Genomic DNA, 24,082 nt, shown 5'->3' with positions numbered 1-24,082 from the left:
CCCTGGGCAGATGCCCTCACCCATGTGCCCTGGAGCCTCCCCTCCCCAGAGCCCTGCCCCACAGGGAAAGACAGAGACAGGCTGGGGTTGTGGGTCCACCTGCTAACCAACACCCATGTCCAGCGGAGAAGCAATGACAGAAGCCGGAACTCCCACCTTCTGCTCCCCATAAAGAATTTTGGTCTAGACTCCCAGAGAGGGATTGATAGGGGATAGATGACCAGGGTCTGAATTCCAACTCTATCAGAACCTGGAGAGAGAAGAGGGGAAAAAAAGGCAGAACCATAAAAAATGGGGGAAAATATATAAATAAATATAGATAGCTATAGAAATAATAGTCAACCCATATCTGTGACCTTGGGGTACGAAACTATATCCCTGAAAACTTGATTTGTAAAACACTGTTAAATAACTAATAAAAATGAAAAAGTAATTAGCATATCTAGACATGTTAATAGCATAAAACTAAATGAGTAATAACTACTGTGCTGAAAAGTAGACACACAGATACATAATTTATGAGATTAGATTTATATTATTTGTGCTCTTGAAAATTATATACTAACTAAACAGTATTCTTTTTCAAAGATCTGTTTATTTTTATGAGAGCATGAGGGGAGAGAATGAGAGAGAGAGGAAGAGGAAAAGAGACTAGAACAGTGTTTAGCTCTGACATATGGTGGTCCAGGGATTGAGCCTGGAATCCCCTGGACTTCATGCTCGCAAATTCTGTGCTCTAAAGGTGAGATAGCTGCTGGTCCTTTGAGCTGTCCTATGTCCTTGTCAACACATTATTTTACAAATCTTAAAGCTTCTAGGTAGAAAACAGGAGTCTGCGTGGCTCAGAAATGTGCTAAAACTTTTGGAGATCATGACACGGCGACCGGAGGGAGGTTGGCAGCTGTGAGGGCTTCACAGGAGGCCTGCAGGAGGGCAGGATGGGGAATGAGGTTGGCATCTGCTTATCAGAGAGAGTGGCATCACCGTGAGTTTTCTGCAGTACAGCTGATGTGTCTTGTCTGTTCCTCACTCCCGGGCTTGACCAAGAGGCTGGTATGAGCCATCATCAGCGGGGGTCAGATGGTGGACCACCAGTTAAGTGCACATAGTACTAAGAACAAGGAAAACAACCAACAAGCAACAGGGTTTGAGTCCCCGCTCCCCACCTAGAGCACAGGCAACATGGACCATCCAAGCAGATGCCTCACATAGGCAGCTCCTGCACTCTGCCAGTCCAGCTACATCCAGATCTAGAATTTAACAGGTTCTTAAGTGATCTATTTACTTACTCACTTAATACATCACTTCCTGGCAACGAGCTTGCCTTTCTTTAAAACCAAAACACAAAAGAAACAAAAAAGCAAATGAAACAAAGTGATCCAGTAGATAGAACTGCAGGAGAGGCCTGTTGAGGATTTGCAAACATGACGACGACCCTTAGGATCACACATGCCAGAATAATGCTCTGGTTACACATCATCTCTCTCTCTCTATCTCTCTCTCTCTGTCTGTCTCTCTCTCTCCTCATCTCCTTCACCCTCTCCCTCCATCAATGTCTCTATCTCTGTCTTCATCTCTGTCTCCATACCCATCTCCATCACTATCCCCATCTCCATCTCCAACCCACGTCCCTCCCCATGATACCCCCTACACATCCTGATCTCATTCCCATCCCCAACTCCAACCCATCTCCAACCCCATCCACATCCCCATCCCCATCCTCATCCCCATCCTCATCCCCATCCCCATCTCCAAACCCATCCCCAACCCATCCCCAACCCATCCCATCCCATCCCCACCCGCACCGCACCCCATGCCCATCCCCATCCCCATCTCCATCCCCATATCCATCCCCATCCCCATCTCCATCCCCAGCCCCAGCCCCTGCCCCAACCCCATCCCCATCCCCATCTCCAACCCCATGCCTATCTCCATCCCCATCCCCATCCCCATCCCCAACCCCATCCCCATCTCCATCCTCATCTCCATCCCCATCCCCATCCCCATCTCCATCTCCATCCCCATCCCCGTCTCCATCCCAATCTCCATAACCAACCCCATCCCCATCTCCATCTCCATCCCCATCCCCATCCCCATCCCCATCCCCATCCTCATCCCCATCCCCACTCCCACCCCATCCTCATCCCCATCCCATCCCCATCCCATCCCCACCCCATCCCCATCCCATCCCCATCCTCACTTGCACCCCATGACCATCCCCATCTCCAACCCTATCCTCATCCCCATCCCCATCTCCATCTCCATCCCCATCCCCATCCCCATCCCCATCGCCATCTCCAACCCACGTCCCTCCCCATGCATCCCCCCTACACATCCCGATCTCATTCCCACCCCCATCTCCATCCCCACCCCCACCTCCAACCCCATCCCCATCCCCATCCCCATCCCCATCCCCAACCCCAACCCCATCCCCATCCCCATGTCATTTTGATAGAGACAATCAGAAATCAAGAAAGAGAGACACCTGCAGCCCTGATTCACCACTTGCAAAGCTCTCCCCCTGCAGGTGGGGACCAGGGGCTCAAACTCTGGTCCTTGTGCACTGTAACATGTGAGCTAAGTCAGGTGCACCACCACCTGGGCTCCAACACCTCCTTTGGAAATAGGCCCTTGTCCAAGACTCCGAGAATAAATGTTGATAAAAGGAGGGACTGTTGGCTTGAATCCAAGCACAGGCTGAAATTTAGCCATCGTACTTTCTTCTTCATTTTATGCCTCAGAACCATAAATCCAATTAAAAAAATAAGGCAGCTATTATTTATTCAAATAATTTATTTTTGGTTTCAGCACTAATTATCTTCATGTAAGAAATTGTTAGGGATGAAATGAGATGATTTAGAAATGTATCTGAGGAATCTAATCCCCATAAAGATAGGCTTAGGAAATAACACCAGAAGCTAACACTGTTGTTCTCTCTGGAGTCACTATTCAACTAACATTTAGTTAGAGGTCTGGGAGTATTTAAAAATGGATTATTCATGGACTTAGTCAATTTTAGACTTTTTTCTTTGAAGTCATTGAGATTCAGAGGAATGCTGAACTCTAACATTTAAAGGTTAGTTTGGGACAGGGGAGACAGTATAATGTTTGTGCAGAAAACTTTCATGGGTAAAGCTCCCAGGTCCCCAGTACTATCACAAGCCAGAGTTGAACAGTGTGCTGGTGAAGAAAAAAGAAATAAAGAAAGAAAGGAAGAAAGAGAGAAAGAAAGAAAAGAGAACTTTATGCATTACTCAGAACGCTTTCTCAGAACAGAAGTTTTCTCCTGAAGGACACTTTGCAATAAGATTTTTTTTTTTCCATCTGTCTTCCTGGATGGGAGTTTCTGGAAATATTGTGTGATTATCCCTCAACAGAGCAGCCCCCAAGTGACGTTGCTAATATTTCCTGGCTCTAACCCTGACTTTCAACACCATTTCTAAGATAATAATCACAATATAATAATGAAGTTCCTTTTTTCTCTGCACACAGTGGCGGCATTTTGCGTCACATAAACTTGTTTGCTCCTGAACGCCCGGATTACATAGCTCACCGCCTGCACCTGCAGAGTGGACGAAGGAGGCGCTCGCCATCCACCATGCTTGAGCACCACCAGCTGCCCCAGCCTTCTAGGGTCATGGGAAGATCAACATCAACACCACCTTTGTTCTTGCTGGGATTTCGAGTCCACAAAAGTCACAGGATAGTAACGGAATCCTGTGTTTGAATTTCTTTGCTACCCAGAAAGTTAACTAACCTGAGACACAAGAGCTGGTGTGGGTGAAACAGATCCAACCAGGTATTGGCAACTTGCTTCCCTTTACGGAGGGAAAGAGATCTAGAAGACAAGATGTGGTATCATCACTGAATCCCTGGGGAATATTCAAGCATCTGCTCAATTGACACCACATTCCAGGGTAGGGTGAGGCATCAGGTTGGTTCTGCAAAATGACTTTGGTAACAGACAACAATGAGAGACCACTTCACTCCTGTGAGAATGTCACACATCAAAAAGAACAAGGACAGCAAATGCTGGAGAGGCTGTGGGGACATAAAGGAGCCTCCTCACTGCTGCTGGGAATGTCAGTGGGTCCAGCCCCTGTGGACAGCAGTGTGGAGACTCTCAGAAGGCTGGAAGTGGGCCTTCCCTATGGCCCTACAATTCCTCTCCTGGGGATAGATCGTAAGGAACCAAAAACACCCATCTAGAAAGGTCTGTGTGCTCACCTGTGTTCACAGAAGCACAATCTGTAACAGCCAAAACCTGGAAGCCACCCAGGTGTCCAACAGCAGCTGAGTGGCTGAGCAAGTTGTGGTCTAGATACACCACGGAATACTACTCAGCTGTGAAGAATGGTGAAGTCACCTTCTTCACCTCCTCTTGGATGGAGCTTGAAGGAATCCTGTGAAGTGAGATCAATCAGAAAGAGCTGGATGAAGATGGGATGGTCTGACTCATAGAAAGAATTTGAAAACTAGGGACAGAAGGAGAGACACAAAGCAGAACTTGGACTGGAGTTGGTGTATTGCACCAAGGTAAGGGGCTCTGGGGTGGAGGGGAGGGTTCAGGTCCTGGAACAGGATGGTGGAGGAGGACCCAGGTGGGGTGGTTAGAGTGTGATGTGGAAAACTGATGTTACATGTACCAGCTACTGTATTTTACTGTCATCTGTAAACCATTAATTCCCTCAAATAAAGACAAGAAAGAGCAAACAAATGAATAAACAAATAAAAAGAAAGGTAGCCACACATGGAAGACAAAAGCCCAGTAGGAAAGACAGTTTCAGTGAGGCAATGTGAAGCCAGCTGCAGCTGGAATTAGTCCTGGGGATGTCGGAGGGGGCATGTGGCAGGGCGCTCTCTTCCTGGCCACCCTGTAGCGGCCACACCAGTCCTCATGGTGCCCGACGTCTATTTCTACATGTCTTCTCACTCCTTTGAAATTAGAGTTTGCACTTTGCACACATTAAAAAAAAAAAGACTTTCATGCCTGGGGCCCCAAAGTCCCAAGTTCAGTCCCCCGCACCACCGTAAGCCCGAGCTGAAGGAGGCTCTGGTGAACGACAGTAGCCAACAAACCGCACACTGGTTCCTCGGTGCTGACAGTGTGAGAGCTGGAAGGGCGCCTGGTGTGTGTGTAGCTTCCAGGGACAACTGTGACCTGGAGGGACCCCAGGATGCAGTTCACTACTCCATCCCTCCAACACACTGCTGCTCTTCACTCTGCCCTGCTGAGCACGGCCTTCCTGGCTTCTGAATTCAGTGCTGTACACGGAGCACACGGACTCGTGTGTGTGAGGCCGGGAAGATGCTCCCCTGACCCAGCTTCCAGCCTGTATTTGGTGGTGAAGGGGAGAAAAAAAGAGAGAGGGGAGAGAGAGAGAGGGAGAGAGAGAGAGAGAGAGAATGAGGGAGGAGGAAGAGGAGCAGGAGGTAGAGAAAGAAGATTAAGGAGGTGTAGGAGGAGAAGAAAGAAAAAAAAAGGAGAAAGAGATGGAGGGGGCCAGGTGGTGGCACACCTGGTTAAGCGCTCACATGACAGTGTGCAAGGACCCAGGTTCAAGCCCTCCATCCCCACCTGCAGGGGGAAAGCTTCAAGAGTGGTGAAGCAGGACTGCAGGTGTCTCTTTCTTTCTCTGTCTCCCCTTTCTCTCTCTCTCTTCCCTCCCCTAGATTTTATTTGTTTATTGGAAAGATAGGAGAGAAAGAGCCAGACACTACTCTGGTACATGTGCTGCCGGGCATTGAACTTGGGACCTCGTATTCGAGAGTCCGATGCTTTATCCACTGCACCACCTCCTGGACCATTCTCTATTCAGTAATAAATAAAATTTTAAAAAAGAAAGAGGAGAAGGGAAGATAAGGAGGAGGAAGAGAGAGGAGAGGAAGACAGGGACTGAGAGGAGAGTGAGAGATATTTCGGCACTGCTCCACTGTCCATGGAGCCAGTTCCCCTGTGGTGTCAAAGTAAGAATCAGGGCCAGTTCAAACCAGTTCATGGGAAGCACACACTTCACCCGATCAGCCATCTCCCATCCTTGAATAAGGATTCTTTTCTCCCTCCAAACTCAAAATAGTGTAACACATCACAGCAGTTAAGCCTTAAAAAGAGATTAAAAAAATTTTTTTTGATCATCTCAGATAAAAGCACAGACATATTCCGACCGGATCCCTGGGTATTTAAAAGCCGCAGCCCAGAGAGAGGTGGGTCCCAGGAGCATCCCAGCCTTGAACTCTGCCGGTTAATTAACAGTCTGCAGAGCAAGCCCCTCTCATAGGCTGGGCGCCGTCCTCACAAAGGTATTCAACATGCAGCTGCAAACGGCCTGCTGCCGGGGCTTAATTAAAATAAATACAGAAATTCAAATGAGCCAGGGCGTTCTTGGCAGAGCTCTGTAGTCAGGGGCCAGGGCGCGGGTGTGACATGTGCAGAAGAAGCAGTCTGCACCCTCTGCTCTTAGCAGCTGGGCCTGGGGCCAGGCGCAGGGCTCCGGCCTGCTGTCACTGTCATGCAGTCTGCACAAAGGGCTCCCTCCGGCCGCTGTCCTAGGGCCCCTGTCACACCATCACCCTCCTGGCCCTGGGGAACAGCCCTAGATCCTAGGGGGAGGTGAGGTTTGCAGTGAAAGCTTGGTCCTTGCATCCATCTTCCTGCCAGTGATGGCAGGTTGTGGGTATTCCTCCTGTTTCCCAAGGACACTGGTCCCACTCTTCCTCCAGGGAGATGGGTGGATGGATAGGAAGGGTGCTCCAGTGGGGAGGCAGGGACCGCATGGCTGCCCTGAATTCTGACCCCCGGGGCAGGGTGAGAACCCCCCCCCCCCCAACCCTTTGGGTTCTCCCTCAGGACAAGGCTGAGGGTTTGATGCTGCAAGTCTAGGGCTGCAGACGGCGGCTTCTGTCTGTGCCTCTGTCAGGGTCATAGGGGAACAGAGGCCTCAGAGCGTCACCGAGGTCACCCGTCTGGGGCTGATGGCTGGCAGCTGGCAGGCGTGTGCGGGGGCCTGGGACAGCACCACACCATGCTGTTTTGAAATTCATAGCTGCATCTCTTCCACAGTAGCTCTGACCCAAGCACTGTAATGTGCACTCAACCAGGTTGTCATTTATTTTATTTTATTCATTTTTTTATTGGATAAGAGAGAGAGAAATTGAGAAAGGAAGGGAAGATAGAGGGAGAGAAACAGAGAGACACAAGCAGACCTGCTTCACCGCTTGTGAAGCTTCCCCCCTGCAGGTGGGGAGCCGGGGCTCAAACCCGGATCCTTGTGCTTGGACTACGCTCATGTGCTTAATGGGGTGCATCACTGCCTGCTAGGCCCATCGCTGCCGTGCTCTAAAGCCGCTAAGTGCTGGCACCACACATGGGTGAGGATCTTAGGAGGCCATGCCCAGCTGGTGAGGCGTCCTGGGGCAGTGATGGGGCTCTGGTGTCTGTTCCCTGCTCTGAGCCCAAGACCTGCTGGAAGGCAGCAGCTGGGAAGACATGCTTCCTACCCACGTGGAGAAGGGTACTCGCCAGTATCAATTACCACCATTAATTAGCATGCGTCAATCCAATCATTAATTTAATTTCTTGAGTCATTGGCAATAAGCGACGGAACAATGTCTATTTGCCAAAGTAGTTTGCAATCTGGGTGGAAAGTGTAATTCCACAACTGAATACACACACACTCCGTCACTTTGTCTGCTCTCAGTGAAGCAGGGCATCAACAAGTAGAGCCACAGGCAGGAACACACCAGAGCAGCAGTGAGCAAGATGTCCAAGAAAAGAGACGACTAAGCCAGGTCCACAGACACGGAGTGGAGTGAAAGTGTGCACGATGTCTCTGATGGCAAAACGGAGATTTGTGGATTTTTTTTTTTGCCTCCAGGGTTATTGCTGGGGCTCAGTGCCTGCACTGTGAATCCACTGCTCCTGGAGGCCATTTTCCCATTTTTGTTGCCCTTGTTGTTATTTCTGTTGTTGTTGGATAGGACAGAGAGAAATGGAGAGAGGAGGGGAAGAGAGAAAGGGGGAGAGAAACATAGACACCTGCAGACCTGCTTCACTGCTTGTGAAGGGACTCCCCTGCAGGTGGGGAGCCGGGGGATCGAACCAGCATCCTTGAGCTTTGCACCATGTGCGCTTAACCCACACTGCTACCGCCCCACTCCCAACTCTTGGATGTTTCATCTTGGGCAGAACTAGGAAAAATAAGGAAAAGTAGTAGTAGCGATTATAATGAGTAGAAGGCAAACAACTTTCTGCTTATGCATCAATTTTTCTCCTCCTCTTCCTCTCCTACTCCTTCTCTTCTTCCTGCCAGAGAGACACCTGCAGCCCTACTTCACTGCTGGTGAAGCTTCTTGCCTGCAGCTGAGGAGCAGGGGCTCAAATCCAGGTTCCTGTGCTTGGTAACACATGTGCACCACTGCCCAACCCCCAGGACTGGGGATTTAGGCAAAGGGAAAATGCATAATTGGGTCATTCTCTTTGGGGCCCGAGAGGGAGTTCTCTCCTCGGGAGCTGACTTGGCACCTTTGTGTGACTTCTGCTCGATGCTGTCACACATCTTCCTGATAAAGAAACCTAAACTTTATACACCGGATCATGGAGTGTCTTGTGATTCTTTCCAAGAAGTTGTGTGACCAAATCCTCTTGGGCGTACACTGGCCTTGGGGACACTCCTCGAACCCTGGCCACATTCCCCCTGCAACAACCCCACTGCAATGGGGCTTGTGGAGCCAGAAGAGGTTGGATTCTCAGGGAGCAATTCGAGGTGGTTAAGATTCCTGCCCATCAGTTGGGACTGCCCCTCTGTCCTGTGGGAGAAGCCAGGAGCATGGTGAGTTGAGGTCTACACTACGTCTTCATCCCACCCCGGGCTTTGAGCACTCAGGACACCAACAAGGGACCGGAGGGGACGTGGTTTGAGGGACAGCAGTCCCCACCCCGTCATAAAACGTCCCTCTTTGCACAGCTGGATAAAGGGCAGGGTGTGACATCAGACACACGGGCCCAGATGTAGAGTGTTATCTGGACAGGGGTGTCACCGATTAAGGAGGTGGGATCCATGACTGGGCCAAGGAAGACAGACGCGTTCAGTACAATGTGTGTCTGGGGCTAGGCGGTGGCCACCTGGTTAGGTGTACATGTCACCACCATGCACAAGGGCCCGGGTTCGAGCCCCCAGTTCCCACCTGCAGGGGGGAAGCTTCATGAGTAGTAAATCAGGACTGCAGGGGTCTCTCCCCCTCTACCACCTCTCCCTTCTCAATTTCTCTGTCGTATCAAATAAAGACGGGAAAATGGCTACCAGGACCAGTGAAATCATTATAGGTGTAGCCCCAGCGACAACACTGGTGGCAATAAAAACAAAACAAAAACAAAGAAAAAACAAAACAAACCCAATGCTACTGGGGCAGGGTGGTGGCACACCCAGTGAAGTGCACAGGGTACTAAGCACAAGGGCCCGTGCAAGGACCCGGATTCAAGCCCCTGGCTCCCCACCTGCAAGGGGGTCACTTCATAAGCAGCGAGCGAGGCAGGTCTGCAAGTGTCTTTTTCTCTCCCTCTCTGTTTCTCCCTCAGAGACAGAAGTGGGAAAAAGAAGAGACATTCGGATATAGTATGTATAGGTGTGACTTGGAAGGAGAGAAGTTGGGAGCTTCCAAATAGTGGGAACTCTGTGGAGTTGTACCCCGTTATCTTATAGTCTTGTTGATCATTGTGAAATCACTCATAAAAATCTAAAAAAACTTCTGGAGAGATTTACATGTCCACAGACAAAGCCACCTGAAAAGACAAAGGGGCAGAGATTTGCATGTCAGTCCTAGTAAGAGCAAATTAAATGACTTACAAACAGATGGAAAAAACCACTTGCCTCCTCCCAGGGGGATGCAAATGAGGATTAACTTAAAAACAAAATAAAGAAAGAAAGAAAAGAAAAAAAAAGAATAATTACCAGAAAACTCAACAAAATACAACCAAGATCTCTCCAGAAACTCACTAAGCCATAGTCACCAAGTTGCAGATGCTGCCATGACACCACCCTGACCTCCCTGGGCAGACGCCCTCACCCATGTGTCCTGGAGCCTTCCCTCCCCAGAGCCCTGCCCCACTAGGGACAGACAGACACAGGCTGGGGGTGTGGGTCCACCTGCCATCACCATGTCCAGCGGAGAAGCAATGACAGAAGCCAGAACTCCCACCTTCTGCTCCCCATAGAGAATTTGGGTCCCTGCTCCCAGAGGGGGAGAAATGTCAGGGGGAGATGACCAGAGGGCTCTGAACCCCAACTCCATCAGGACCCAGAGAGGGAAGACACAGAACTCTGGTGGTGGGAAAGGTGTGAGATCATTACCCTTGTTACGTTCTAATTTTGTAAATCAATATTAAATCACTAATAAAAATTTTTTTTTAAAAAAAAAGGAAGAGGTTAACTGCCTTACACCATCCCTCTCTGCAAACTCTGGGGAGCCTGTGATTTGCATTTTAGATGCAAATTTATGCAAATCAGCAGTAATTTCCAATGAAAAGCTATCATGAGGAACAACCTGGAGTCCTGCTCTCAAGCTGCTGTGCCTGGCTTCTCTTGTAATTTCCACACTAACGCACTTTGTCTACACAGAAGAGGAGGACTGAGGACGGACAGGGCAAGACAAGTGACCACCCTTTTGCCCAAGGATGGGCAAGGCTCATGGGACTGCCTGCCCAGCATGGCAACACATCTGGGCAGAGGGCCTTCTGTGAGCGGCTGTGAAGTGGGCCATCCAGTCCATCCTCCCTCACCGGGGTGGAGGGTGGTGACACCAGTGACACCCTTTGAGGCTTCCGTGCAAAAAGAGAGCTCTAAGCAGTGGACCACCAGCCCCTGTCTGGGCTCAGTGACACAGCAGAGGGCAGGGTAACCCCCACTGCACCCTCACAGGCAGCACTCAGCCAGAACAGATGAACTCCCAGGGGAGGACCTCTCTATCCCCTCCTGCTGACCGGAGGTGCCTGGGGGTCCAGGACAGAAAAAGGCAGCACGTGGCAAAGGCCGTGGGGAGTTTACTGGAATAAAAATGTTAAGAAATTCTCACCAAGGAGCCCGTGGTGGTGTATCTGGATGAGCATGTGTTACAATGTCTCTATCTGTCTGTCACCTATAGTCTCTCTCTATCTATCTGTCACCTATAATCTCTCATCTATCTATCTATCTATCTATCTATCTATCTATCTATCTATCTATCATCTATCTATCATCTATTGTTGGTATGCTTCTAGTTCTGCTTCTGGAATCCCTTCTGTTACATTGCTTGATGTTGTGGTCTATTTACATGGTCATTCTGTTACATTGGTTTGGCCTCACTCCCCCTGCCTCCGGGAGATTTTGGTTTAGTCCTTGCTAGTTGGCGCTCTTCCCTTCTCCACGCCCTCTATCCTGTATATTTCCTTGGTTCATGATGCTGCCACTGGAGGAGAGAGAGGCAGGACAGAATTGTGTGGTGATTAGATTAGATTAGTTTTTTGAACTGTTCGCTCGTGAATAAAGAAATATTGTTTCTCCGCTCAGCCATGTGTCCCTGGTCGTCTGTCTCCTGCCACGAAGCTAGCCTGGCATACTGGCACCCTGAACTCTGACTGACTATCTATCTATCTATCTATCTATCTATCTATCTATCTATCTCCTATAATCTCTCATCTATCTATCATCTATCTATCATCTATCTGTCACCTATAATCTCATATCTATCTGTCACCTATAACCTCTCATCTATCTGTCACCTATAATCTCTCATCTATCTGTCACCAATAATCTCTCATCCATCTATCTATCTACCTATCTGTCACCTATAATCTCTCATCTATCTATCTATCTATCTATCTATCTATCTATCTATCTATCTATCATCTATCTATTACCTAAAATCTCTCATCTATCTATCATCTATCAATCATATATCTATCACCTATAATCTCTCATCTATATATCATCTATCTATCATCTATTATCTATCTGTCATCTATCATTTATCTGTCATTTATTATCTATCAACTATCTGTCATATATCTATCTTATATCAATCATCTATCTGTCATCTATCATTTATCTATCATCTATCATTTATCTATCAATCAACTATCTGTCATCTATCGTTCATCTATCTATCTATCTATCATCTATCTACCTATCTATCATTTTATCATATAACTATCTATATCATCTATCTATCTGTCATCTAATCTATTATCATCTATCTATCTAATCTATCATCTATCTACATCTTTCTCTATTCATCTCTAAACATTCCCTCTCTATCTCTCAGTCTATCTAAAGTCAATAAACAAAAATTCTAAAAAGCTAAAGAAAAGCATCATCTTACCCCCAGGTTCAGGCTCAGGGTTCATGGGGCCCTCTTGTGCAGCTCAAGTACTCGGAGAGCAGTGGGGGCCACCTGGCTGAGCACACACGTTACAGCACACATGGACCCGGGTTTGAGCCCCTCGTCCCCACCTGCAGGGGGAAGGCTTTGTGAGTGGTAAAGCAGTGTTGCTGGTGTTTCTCTGTCTCTCTCCCTCTCTACCTCCCTTTTCCCTCTCAATTTCTGGTGGTTTCTGTCCAGCACTTAAATAAAAATAATAAAAATTGAATAGAAAACGGTCACCAAAAGAAGAGAAAGGCAGACAGTCAAAAGACAGTCAACAGCTGCCTCCCAGGTGAGACAGAAGGAAGCCTGTGAGGAGAGAAAGAGCCCACTGCCTGCGTCTGGGCAGGAGGGCACTGTGCAGAAACCCTCTGTGGGGGTCTGTGAGGGGGAGGGATGGAGTATGAGGCAGTCTCCCCTCCCCAGGTCAAGGGAAGACTTCTGTCCCGTTCAGTTACCTCCTATTCAATTGCTAGCTGTGGAATATTTATATTTATTTTACTGTAAATATATTTTATATTTGTTTAAATGAAAAAGTTATAGCTAGGAGGAGCAGGGCCCTGCTCAGTTCATGATGGTGCAGGGGTCTCAACCTGGGACCTCAGAGCCTCAGTCTTTTTTTTTTTTTTGGCCTCCAGAGTCATTGCTGGGGGGCTCAGTGCCTACACTACAAATCCACTGCTCCAGGAGGCCATTTTTTCCCCTTTTGTTGCCCTTGCTGTTTATTGTTCTTGTTGTTGTTATTATTATTTTTATTGTGTTGTTTCTGTCTTTTTTTTTTTTTTTGGATAGGACAGAGAGAAATGGAGAGAGGAGGAGATGACAGAGAAGGAGAGAGAAAGACAGACACCTGCAGACCTGCTTCACCGCCTGTGAAGCGACTCCCCTGCAGGTGGGGAGCCAGGGGCTGGGTCCAGGATCCTTGCACAGGTCCTTGTGCTTCATACTGTGTGCACTTAACCCAGTGTGCTACTGCCTGGCCCTCTGACCTGTTCCTTTTCATGACTCAGTAATACCCTCACTGTATGGGGAGAGAATACTTAATCTGTCTAGGCAGGCTCACTCTTTGCCTGTTAGGCGTGAACTCTGCGGACATTGTCATGTGACCCTCATTTAGGATTGTTTCCCCTAGCTCATGCCTCCCTGGGAGCTCTGCCCCTTCCAGATCTTTCCCAATAGTGCAATCGAACCATTCATCTTTCTGCTATGAATCTCTGACGTCTTTCATTTCACAGATGCAATCAGAAGCGCTTAGACGATCTGCGAGTATCTCCTCTGTGCGACAGACTGCCTCTTGCGTTGCCTTGGCCCTTTGATTCCCGTTGCTTCAATTCTGATTAAGAAAAGCTCTGGGGAGTCAGGTGGTAGCTCAATGGGTTACGTGCACGTGGTGTGAAGCGCAAGGACTGGCACAAGGATCCCGGTTCCTGGCTCCCCACCTGCAGGGGAATCGCTGAATTCAACAACCTCGGCAAGTCCACCAGAGATCAGTCTCACCTGTGAGGCTCACGGCTGTAATCTGAAATTTTCCTGAAATTAAAAAATAAAAATAGTTGACCTTTTAACTTTGATGGAGACCTTTGGGAAAATTAATGGGCAGTGAAAGCATTGAATCAATACGATCAGTTTCCTTCACGTTCTGTGAAATATAGTTCTCCCAAGACCCTGCTCCCTCCTTTTCATTATCCTGAATGATTCCCTTTTCTTTTTTAAGAGCAAGAATAATGAAAAGTAGATTTCATCCTAGTAGCATCTGAGGCCCAGATGAATTAATTATGCGGGTGAATGGAAGACATCTCTCATCGATAGGTTTCTAGGATGGATACAAGGCCCCGAGAGGCTGGCACACAGCCTTGTGCGCAGAGCCCAGGCTGGGCCAGTCCAGGGCCTCCGTGCGGGCAGCAGGGACCTGCCTTCTGCTTGTGCAGCGATGGTCTGTTCTCCTGGTTGGTACAGGACTCCTGGGTTGCTTCCAGGTTTGGGCTGTTACAAATTGTGCTGCTAAGAACACAGGTACACACAGGTTTCTTTGGATGGGTGTGTTGGGTTCCTTAGGATCTATCCCCAGGAGAGGAATTGCAGGATCATAGGGTAGGTCCATTTCTAGCCTTCTGAGAGTCTCCAGACTGTTCTCCATAGGGGTTGGACCAATTTACATTCCCACCAGCAGTGCAGGAGGGTTCCTTTGACCCCACACCCTCTCCAGCATTTGCTGCTGTTACCTTTTCTGACATCTGACATTCTCACAGGAGTGAAGTGGTATCTCATTGTTGTCTTTATTTGCATTTCTCTGACAATCAGAGACTTGGAGCATTTTATTCATGTTTACTGGCCCTTTGGATCTCTCCTTTGGTGAATATTCTGTTCATATTCTCTCCCCACTTTTTGATGGGGTCATTTGTTGTTGTTTTTTTTTTTGTTGCTGAATTTGGTGAGCTATTGATATGCTTTGATTACCAGCCTATTGTCTGATGTGTGGCATGCAAGCATTAGAGCTGGATTCTTGTAGTAGTGGGACACAGCCTGAAAAAAAGGCCTCATGGCATTATTAGTCAAAAGAATGTAGCCAGGAGACAAACAACATCTATTTTGTAAGTAGATGGCTTTCCTCCATATTCTAGCAATGACAATAATGACAGAATAACAGTTAAAATTGGATGAAAAATGCTTGTTATTATTTTTTACTACTATAAAAATAAATGATCGATTCTACTCTATTGCTAAGGGATTTCAGTGACTATGTTTTGCAAATTTTTCTGTTAATTCAGTTCTCCAGATTCTAGTCACAGCTAGAAAATGAATGAAAACAAACAACATAGTAGCTCTTAAGTGTATAGCTAGACATCCAGAAAGAAGTTAAAATATGAAGTTTATACTAAAAACTCAAAGAATCAACCAACCAACCAACCAACCAACCAACCAACCAAACAGACAAAAACACTTGCTGAAACAAATTTAAAATGACTTAAAAGTTATTGGGGCCAGATGGTAGCTTACCACGCCTGGTGACTCCAGCCTCTCTCTCTCCTTCTCTCTTCTCCTCTCTGTCTCTCACCCTCTATCAAAACAGAAGGAAAAAATTAATAAAATATATTAACTGCCTTCAGAAAACATAATATTGTTAAAATATCACTTTTGTCTAAACTATAAATTTAATGTAATCCCAATCATGATTTTATTATTCTTATAGATTTTCTTTTTTTAAAGTACTTTTTTTATTTGTTGGATTGAGACAGAAAGAAATTGAGATGAAAAGGGGATTAGGGAGAGACACAGAGACCCTTCCCTCTTGGGAAGCTTTCCCTCTGCAGGTGGGGCCTGGGGCTCAAACCTGGGTCCTTGCACACTGTAACGTGTGCTTAACTGAGTGCACCGTTGCCCCACTCCCTCGAGCATCATTTAAGGCAGTATGTAAGCAACAAAAGACACACTTGATTTTCACTAAAGTTGCATATAATTGCCAGGTTATTTGAGGAAGAATTGACAACACATACATGGAATTTTCCAACCCATGAAGAACATGTGCCCCTCTATTTAGTTTCATCTTTTTCTAGTAGTTGCTTTGTCAACTTTTTTTTGTCCTGCGACTACTTTGCAGGATACAGTGTTCAATGTTCCACCCCTAAGGCAGGTCTTTGTTCTTTGTAGCCAAAGCTTCAAGTTCAGGAAAAAGTCTTCTAGTCTCAAAATGCTAATGACTGAGTGTTGGGCAGTAATGCAGCTGGTTTAGTGCACGTGGCGCAAAGTGCAAGGACCAGCACAAGGATCCCAGTTCTATCCCCAGCCTCACCACCTGCAGGAGAGTCGCTTCACAGGCTGTGAAGCAAGTCTGCAGGTGTCTGTATTTCTCTCCCCCTCTCTGTCTTCCCCTCCTCTCTCCATTTCTCTCTCTCCTATTCAACAACGATGACATCAGTAGTAACAACAATAATAATAACAAGGGCAACAAGAGGAAAAAAAATAGCCTCTAGGAGTAGTGGATCCTTAGTGCAGGTACCAAGCTCCAGTGATAACCCTGGAGGCAAAAAACCAAAACCAACCAACCAAACAAACAAAAAACGCTAATGACTTCATCATCTGCATCCATTAAAATTTGGCATCGGTTTATTATTTTGTGGTGTTCACTGACATTTTTTCTTGGACTGGACCACCCCCGAACTGAAACAAAGCAAACTTTCTTGTGGCGCACTAAACTTATACAGCACTGGTCTTTAGTTGTAGACACTGGGGATTTGTGTTCCTGGCCAATAAGTATTGATCTGCCAGTGTTGTGACAGGGTTTAATATCAGAGCTATAGGGGCTTTCTGAAAACAAACAAAAAAATCACCATGACATTTCTGGGAATTTTTGTGTAAGCTTGTTGATGTTTCTTTAGTGGTTGGAAGAGTTCACTGAAAAAGTTGTATAAATCTGGAATTTGCCATTAGTGACTGTGTAGCTACTAAGATTTTTCTGTCTTATGTTGTTTTGGGTAATATTATTTTTCTATTTTACTTAGAGTTTCAAATTGGGAGACATTTCAAGCTTATACATTTGCTAAAATATAGATCATTTTGATGTACAGAATCTTATGCACCTTTTGTTTTTCTTCCTATGCTTGTGGAAATTTTAATTTTATTTTCCTTCTAAGAAGAATGAACTCCTGCCTTTGTGGTCACACTTTATTGATTTATGTCTTGTCTTTATTATTTTTTATGCTTCTATCTGAAATGCATCATTTGTGTTCATCTCCTAACATCTGAAGGTAGAGAATTACATACTGATCTTCAGTTGGTTTTTTTTTTTCCTCTGATTCATTAGGCCATGGATTGTCTCAGAGGATAGCTTTTAAAAAGACCTCTCTAGTTTTGGTATTTTGCTTGATGAACATTTCATTAAGACTTTATCAAATTTTTTATTTCTTCATCTTATAAGTCAAAGCAAATCATTAAATCACAGACATTTGGCTAATCATAGTTTCACTGTCATTTTCCACTTTCATTTCACAGTTCCAGTAAATGTACAATGAACAATTACTTTTCTAAATTAGTGTTTTCATAATATTTAACAAGATTTTAAGATAACAGGGTTCCCACCGCCAGAGCTCCCTGTCCCATCCCCTCCATTGGAAGCTTCCCTGTTCTTTATCCCTCTGGGAGCAGGGACCCAAATTCTCTATGGGGAGCAGGAGGTGGGAGTTCTGGCTTCTGTCATTGCTTCTCCACTGGACATGGGTGTTGGCAGGTGGACCCACACCCCCAGCCTGTGTCTGTTTGTCCCTAGTGGGGCAGGGCTCTGGGGAGGGGAGGCTCCAGGACACATGGGTGAGATGAAGTACAGCTTTCAGCTTGCCTTCTATATTAAACCAGCAATCTATTTTATTTGTCTTTATCTTATATAGAATGAATCAACCGTAGTTTAGAAGGCTCTAGGGGTGTAGTTTTGTACTACCCACCCCCACAGTACTCTGACTCCTCTATTTCCAGTAGAAGTAACTCAGTTGACAGCAAAACACGATGCAGTGCTTACACTGAAAATGTTTCGGCACAGAACTTTGGTGGTGGGTTCAGTGAGGAACTGATAATACCCTGTCATCTTATAATCTTGCACATCATTAAATAATTAATAAACGCATTTGTAAAAAAAAATGAGAAAAGAATTGCCGATACTACCAAGGCCTCAGTTCACATCAAAGTGTCTGTTGTTCTTCGTTTCCTTTCGCATCACATTCTAGTCTTCCTGGGCAGACAAGTCAGGAGAGTCTCAAAGGGTCTGTTTAATGAGGAAGCTCTTTCTGTGCTTCAGTGGATGGGAAGGCATAAATCCAGAGTCACCCTGTCTGGACATTTTGGTCTGTCTTTATTAAAAAAAAAAAAAGTAAATTTCTCCCCAGAGTCTGGTGTGTTTAATTAATGAAGATGGTTGTGAATCAAACAATGCTGAAATCTTTCCTGAAAAGAGAAGAAGGCTAGCCATATTGATAGAGCCAGGAGAGGTACTTTATTCCATTGAGGGCCAGAAGAGTTGTCTCAAAATTAAAAACAATTAAAGTGCGGGTGAACTGGTAGACAACTTACCAGGCAGATCATACCGTTTACCTTGTGCAAGGTCCTGAGTGTGAACCCTCCAGCACGTGGGAGCCTCACAGGTGGCGCCGAGGGAACTCTGTGGGTGGTAGAGTGCTGTTGTCATGCCTCTGTCCAGTTCTCCATCTCTCCTTTCTCTCTTGCTCTGAAAAAACAAAAAGTATTAGAAATTGATCAGATTAGTTAGAGAGGGAGACACAGTTCATGCACAAGTCCCCAGCACTACATCAAAACCAACCAATAGGGCAAATTCCTTGTATTTTCCTTTTTTGGGAATGGTGACTGGTTTAGCTGTTGACACCTGGGTAGAGTCTCCCATCTCCCTGTGATAGGTGTCTGCAGACACTCTTGCTCTCAATTCACCTTTGCCACCATGGCGAACCAGGAAGGATTCCAACACCCTCTCCATCTCCCCCCTTCCCCTTTGCCCTAGAGTCCTTTGCTTTAGTGCAGTACCCTAACCCCAGTCTTAGTTTATGAGGTTATCCAGTATTTGTCCATCTCTCTTTCTATTTAATATTTCATTTTACTTAATGATAGAGATAGTGCGAAAGACACAGAAAGAAACACCAGAGTCCTGCTCAGCTCTGGTGGATGGTGGTGCTGGGGATGGAACCTGGGAGCTCAGAGCCTCAGGCATGAAAATCTTTGCAGAACCATCATGTTGTGCTCTCTCCCCAACCCTGCCTCTCTCTTTTTAACTTATCTCACTAAACAGGATTCCTTCAAATTCCATCCAAGATGAGCATGACTTAGAGATGAGTACATTAATTTTAACAGATGAGAAGTTTTCCACTGTGTGTAAACACCACTAATTTCTTTTTTGGGGAGTGGGGTGGGTGGGTGTTTTCCTATTTATATACTATTAGTGATTTAATATTGATTTACAAAATTGTAAGATAAGGGGTCCAGGTGGTGGTGCATGAGGTTAAGCACACACATCACCAAGCACAAGGATCCAGGTTGGAGCCCCTGCTCCCCACCTGCAGGGGGAAAGCCTCATGAGTGATGAAGCAGGTCTGCAGGTGTCTCTCTGCCTCTCTCCCTCTTTCTTCCCCCCCTTTCAATTTCTCCCTGTCCTGTCAATTAATAATAAAAGAAAAAGAAAAAAAAAGGAAAAATTGTCTGCCAGATGCTATGGATTTGTAGTTTTGTCACTGAGCCCCAGTGTTATCCCTGGTGGCAAATAAATAAATAAATAAATTGTAAAACAATCGGAATATAATTCCATACTGTTCCCACCACCAGAGTTCTGCATCCCACCCCCTCCACTGGGCACTGAAGCAGTTCTCTCAAGGTCACCCGGCTGATTCTATGTCTATCTATGCCTGTGTATAAATCTATATCCCCTTTTTATTTTTTATTTATAAAAAGGAAACACCAGGGAGTCTGGAGGTAGCACAGCGGGTTAAGCACATGCGAAGCACAAGGACCAGCACAAGGATCCATGTTCGAGCCCCCAGCTCCCCACCTGCAGGGGAGTCGCTTCACAGGCGGTGAAGCAGGTCTGCAGGTGTCTGTCTTTCTCTCCCCCTCTCTGTCTTCCCCTCCTCTCTTCATTTCTCTCTGTCCTGTCCAACAACAAAAACAACAGCAGCAACAACAACAATAATAACAATCACAACAATGATAAAACAACAAGGGCACAAAAGGGGGATAATGGCCTCCAGGAGCAGTAGATTTGTGGTGCAAATAACCAGCAATAACCAATAATTTGCCCCAGCAATAACCCTGGAGGCAAAAAACAAAACAAACAAAAAAAAAACAAGGAAACATGATAAAAAACAGAGGATAAGAAGGGCACAACTCCACACAATTCCCACCGCCAGACCTCCATATCCCACCCCTCCCCTGACAGCTTTCCCATTCTCTATCCCTCTGGGAGCATGGACCCAGGGTCACTGTGGGATGCAGAAGCTGGAAGGTCTGGCTTCTGTAATTGCTTCCCCGCTGAACATGGGTGTTGGCAGGTGGATCCACACTCCCAGCCTGCCTCGGTTCTGCCTTCACTTCCTTCCTAGTCCACCCCTACACCTACTACTACTTCCAAGCGTCTTTCCCATTTTTTCCTCTTCTCTCTCAGATAAGAGAAGCCATGCCTGGCTTCCTCTGTTGGGCATCTGGGTTGCTTTCCAGGTTTGGGCTACTACAAACTGCTTTGCTCTGAGCGAGGGTGCGCACAGATGTCCGGAGGGGGTCTGCTTTCTTGGTGTAGATCCCGGGAGAGGAATAGGACTGGGCACACGTGACAGCAGAGGAGTCGCTGAAGCCTCACCACTAAGATGGCCCTGTGATGCCGGAGTTACAGTGAGCCCTGCCGCACAAAGCTCACCTGCTTGCTTCTCTTGTCCTTTTCAGCAAATAGACTTTTAATTTCCAGATCACATGAGAGATTGCCTCACAGGAGGAAACAGAGGGAAATGCAGGGTACTGCCCCTCTAAATGGAGCCCTGAGGCTCGAACCCGTGTCCCCAGGCCCAAAAGTCCTGTACTCTACCAGCTGAGCTAATTCCTCCAGCCAACTGTTATCTTTCTCCTCCCTTCCTTCCTTCCTCTCTTTCTTTCTTTCTTTTTTTCTTTCTTTCTTTCTCTCTTTTTCTTTTTTTTCTCTTCTTTTCTTTTTCCTTTTTTGCCTTCAGGGTTATCACAGAAGCTCAGTGCCTGCACTATGAATCCACTGCTCCTGGTGGCCATTTTTTCCATTTTATTGGACAGGACGGAGAGAAACTGAGAGAGAAGGGGGAGATAGAGAGGGAAAGAGACAGAGAGACACCTGCAGACCTGCTTTAGCACCTGCTTCCCCACCTCCCTTGCGGGTGGGGACCGAGGGCTCGAACCTGGATCCTTGTGCAAGTCCTTGAGCTTAGTACTATGTGCACTTAACAGGGTTCTCCACTGCCCAGCTCCCCCCCCCCATGCTGTTTTTCTTAAATATGGGTTAAGCTAGGATTTCAGGAAGGCCTTACCAAGGTAAGATCACTAAGAGGTCAAGTTCTGCAGGTTGGAGAAATCCGTCTTCCACGCTTGCAAAGGAGAGCTGGTTTTAAGAGGACCGTCAGGGGCGACCTGTGAGGTCTAAGCGCTGGTCCAGCTGCCTTCCATCTTCGAGACACTCAGCCCCTGTTTGTAGAGCCGCGAGCCTGACCCCAGCACAGGTGTTTGCTCACCGAAATAAGGAAGCAGCTTCGCAGGGCTTGCAGCAAAACCTGGTCTGCTCTGAATTTCAAGAGTAGGAACAAGCCTCCATAAATTAATTTTATCGCCTTATTGCAGGGAATGCTCAGGGCACCAAGGCGCAAAGAAAGCCATTTTACATACTAATGAGTCTGTGAAGAGGAGAGATTGCTGAAGCCTCCCCTTGTTGGTGCTAATGTACTCCATTCTCCTGCAAAGCGTGCAGTCATTCAGTGAGAAGAAAGCGGTTTATTCTTGCATGTTAGACTTGGGGAATTGAAAAGGGAGAAACTCCACTTAATGTGTTTAACCCGTTTCAGGTCCAGAGGGGCATGACCTCATTGTCATGGTCGCTGCCTTTCTTCCTGGCAGAGATGCACAAAGCCGGCTTCTGCTTCCTCTGAGTGACTAGGAGTCCATCCCACTGGTGGCACCCAGCCCCCCCTCTCTCTGTACCCCCCGGGCCCTCTGAAAGTGGGTTGCCCTGGGACCTAGGAGGTGGGTTGTTGTAGAGAGAAGGGGCTTAAGTGGAGTGCTGTGGGTTCCAGGAAGTGGTTAGATGTGGGTTCTAGGAAGTGGCTTGTTGTGAGCTTGGGAGGTGGCTTGCTGTGGATTCTGGGAATTGAATTGCTTTGGGTTCTGGAGAGCAGATGACTGTGTCTTTGGGGAGTTTTTAGACTGATATTGCTCGCTCCAGGAAGTGGATTGTTGTGGGGTGTGGACTGTGGAAATGCATGTGGACTTGCGCTGAAACAGAAAGGACAAAGGGATATATAGACACCGTTACTGGGGCAAGGAGAATTAAAATTACAAATTGTGCTGCCAAGAACATATGTGTACACAGATCTTTTTGGATGGGTGTGTTGGGTTCTTTAGGATCTATCCCCAGGAGAGGAATTGCAGGGTCATAGGGTAGGTCCATTTCTAGCCTTCTGAGAGTTCTCCAGACTGTTCTCCACAGAGGTTGGACCAATTGACATTCCCACCAGCAGTGCAGGAGGGTTCCTTTGACCCCACACCCTCTCCAGCATTTGTTGCTGCTACCTTTTCTGATGTATGATATTCTCACAGGAGTGAAGTGGTATCTCACTGTTGTCTTTATTTGCATTTCTCTAACAATCAAAGACTTGGAGCATTTTTTCATGTGTTTCTCGGCCTTTTGGATCTCTTTTGTGGTGAATGTTCTTTCTATGTCCTCTCCCCATTTTTGAATGGGGTTATTTTCTTGTGGTTGAGTTTGGTAAGGTGTTTATACATTCTGGTTATTAGCCACTTGTCTGATGTATGGCATGTAAAGATCTTCTCCCATTCTGTGAGGGGTCTCTTGGTTTGGGTAGTGGTTTCTGATCTCCCATTCTGTGAGGGATCTCTTGGTTTGGGTAGTGGTTTCTTTTGCTGTGCAGAAGCTTTTTAATTTGATGTAGTCCCATAGGTTTATACTTGCCTTAGTTTTCTTTGTAATTAGATTCATTTCATTGAAGATGTCTTTAAAATTTATGCAGAAAAGAGTTCTGCCAATATTTTCTTCTAAGTATCTGATAGTTTGTGGTCTAACATCCAAGTCCTTGATCCACTTGGAATTTACTTTTGTATTTGGTGAAATACAGTGGTTCAGTTTCATTCTTCTGCATGTTTCAACCCATTGTTTCCAACACCATTTGTTGAAGAGACTCTGATTTCCCCATTTAATAGTCTAAGCCCCTTTGTCAAAGATTAGATGTCCATAGGTGTGGGGGCTCACTTCTGGGTTCTCAATTCTATCCCATTGGTCAGTGTGTCTATCCATGTTCCAGTATAAGCAATTTTGATGACAATGGCCCTATAATACAATTTGAGATCTGGGAGTGTGATGCCTCCAGTTCTTTTCTTTCTTCTCAAGATTGTTTTGGCAATTCTAGGTCTTTTCTGGTTCCAGATAAACATTTGCAGCATTTTTTCTATTCTCCTAAAAATGTGGTTGGGATCTTGATGGGGAGTGGAGTCTCTCTCATTTTCTCTCTCTCTCACCAGAGCACTGCTCAGCACTGGCTTGTGGTGGTCCAGAGCATTGAACCTGGGACTCTGGAACCTCAGGCATAAGAGTCTGTTTGCCAAGATCAGAAGAGAAAACACAAGTAGAACCTGAACTGGAATTGGCTTATAGCACCAAAGTAAAAGACGCTGGGGTGGGTGGGGGGGGAGAATACAGATCCAAAAAGGATGACAGAGGGCCTAGTGGGGGTTGTATTGTTATATGGAAAACTGGAAAATGTTATGCATGTACAAGCTATTGTATTTACTGTTGAATGTAAAACATTAATTCCCAATAAATAAATTAAAAAAAAAGATTCAAAATAAATGTTCTGGGGAGAAAGCACACTGGTTCTGAAAAAGGCCTTCATACCTGACACTCTGAGGTCCCAGGTCCAATCCCAAGCACCACCATAAGTTAAAACTGATCCATGCTCTG

At 46.3% G+C, this 24,082-nt stretch overlaps 1 long non-coding RNA gene across 2 annotated transcripts in view; it reads left to right on the top strand.

Moving 5' to 3' along the window:
• The window catches only part of LOC132538586 (uncharacterized), an 890,943-nt gene that overhangs the window by 484,652 nt on the left and 382,209 nt on the right, over window positions 1-24,082 (top strand). The window lies entirely within an intron of this gene.

This window comes from Erinaceus europaeus, chromosome 5, assembly GCF_950295315.1.
Source record: "Erinaceus europaeus chromosome 5, mEriEur2.1, whole genome shotgun sequence".
NCBI lineage: Eukaryota > Metazoa > Chordata > Mammalia > Eulipotyphla > Erinaceidae > Erinaceus > Erinaceus europaeus.
Note: the sequence above shows the minus strand (reverse complement) of the source record. Positions and strands in the feature narration are given on the sequence as shown.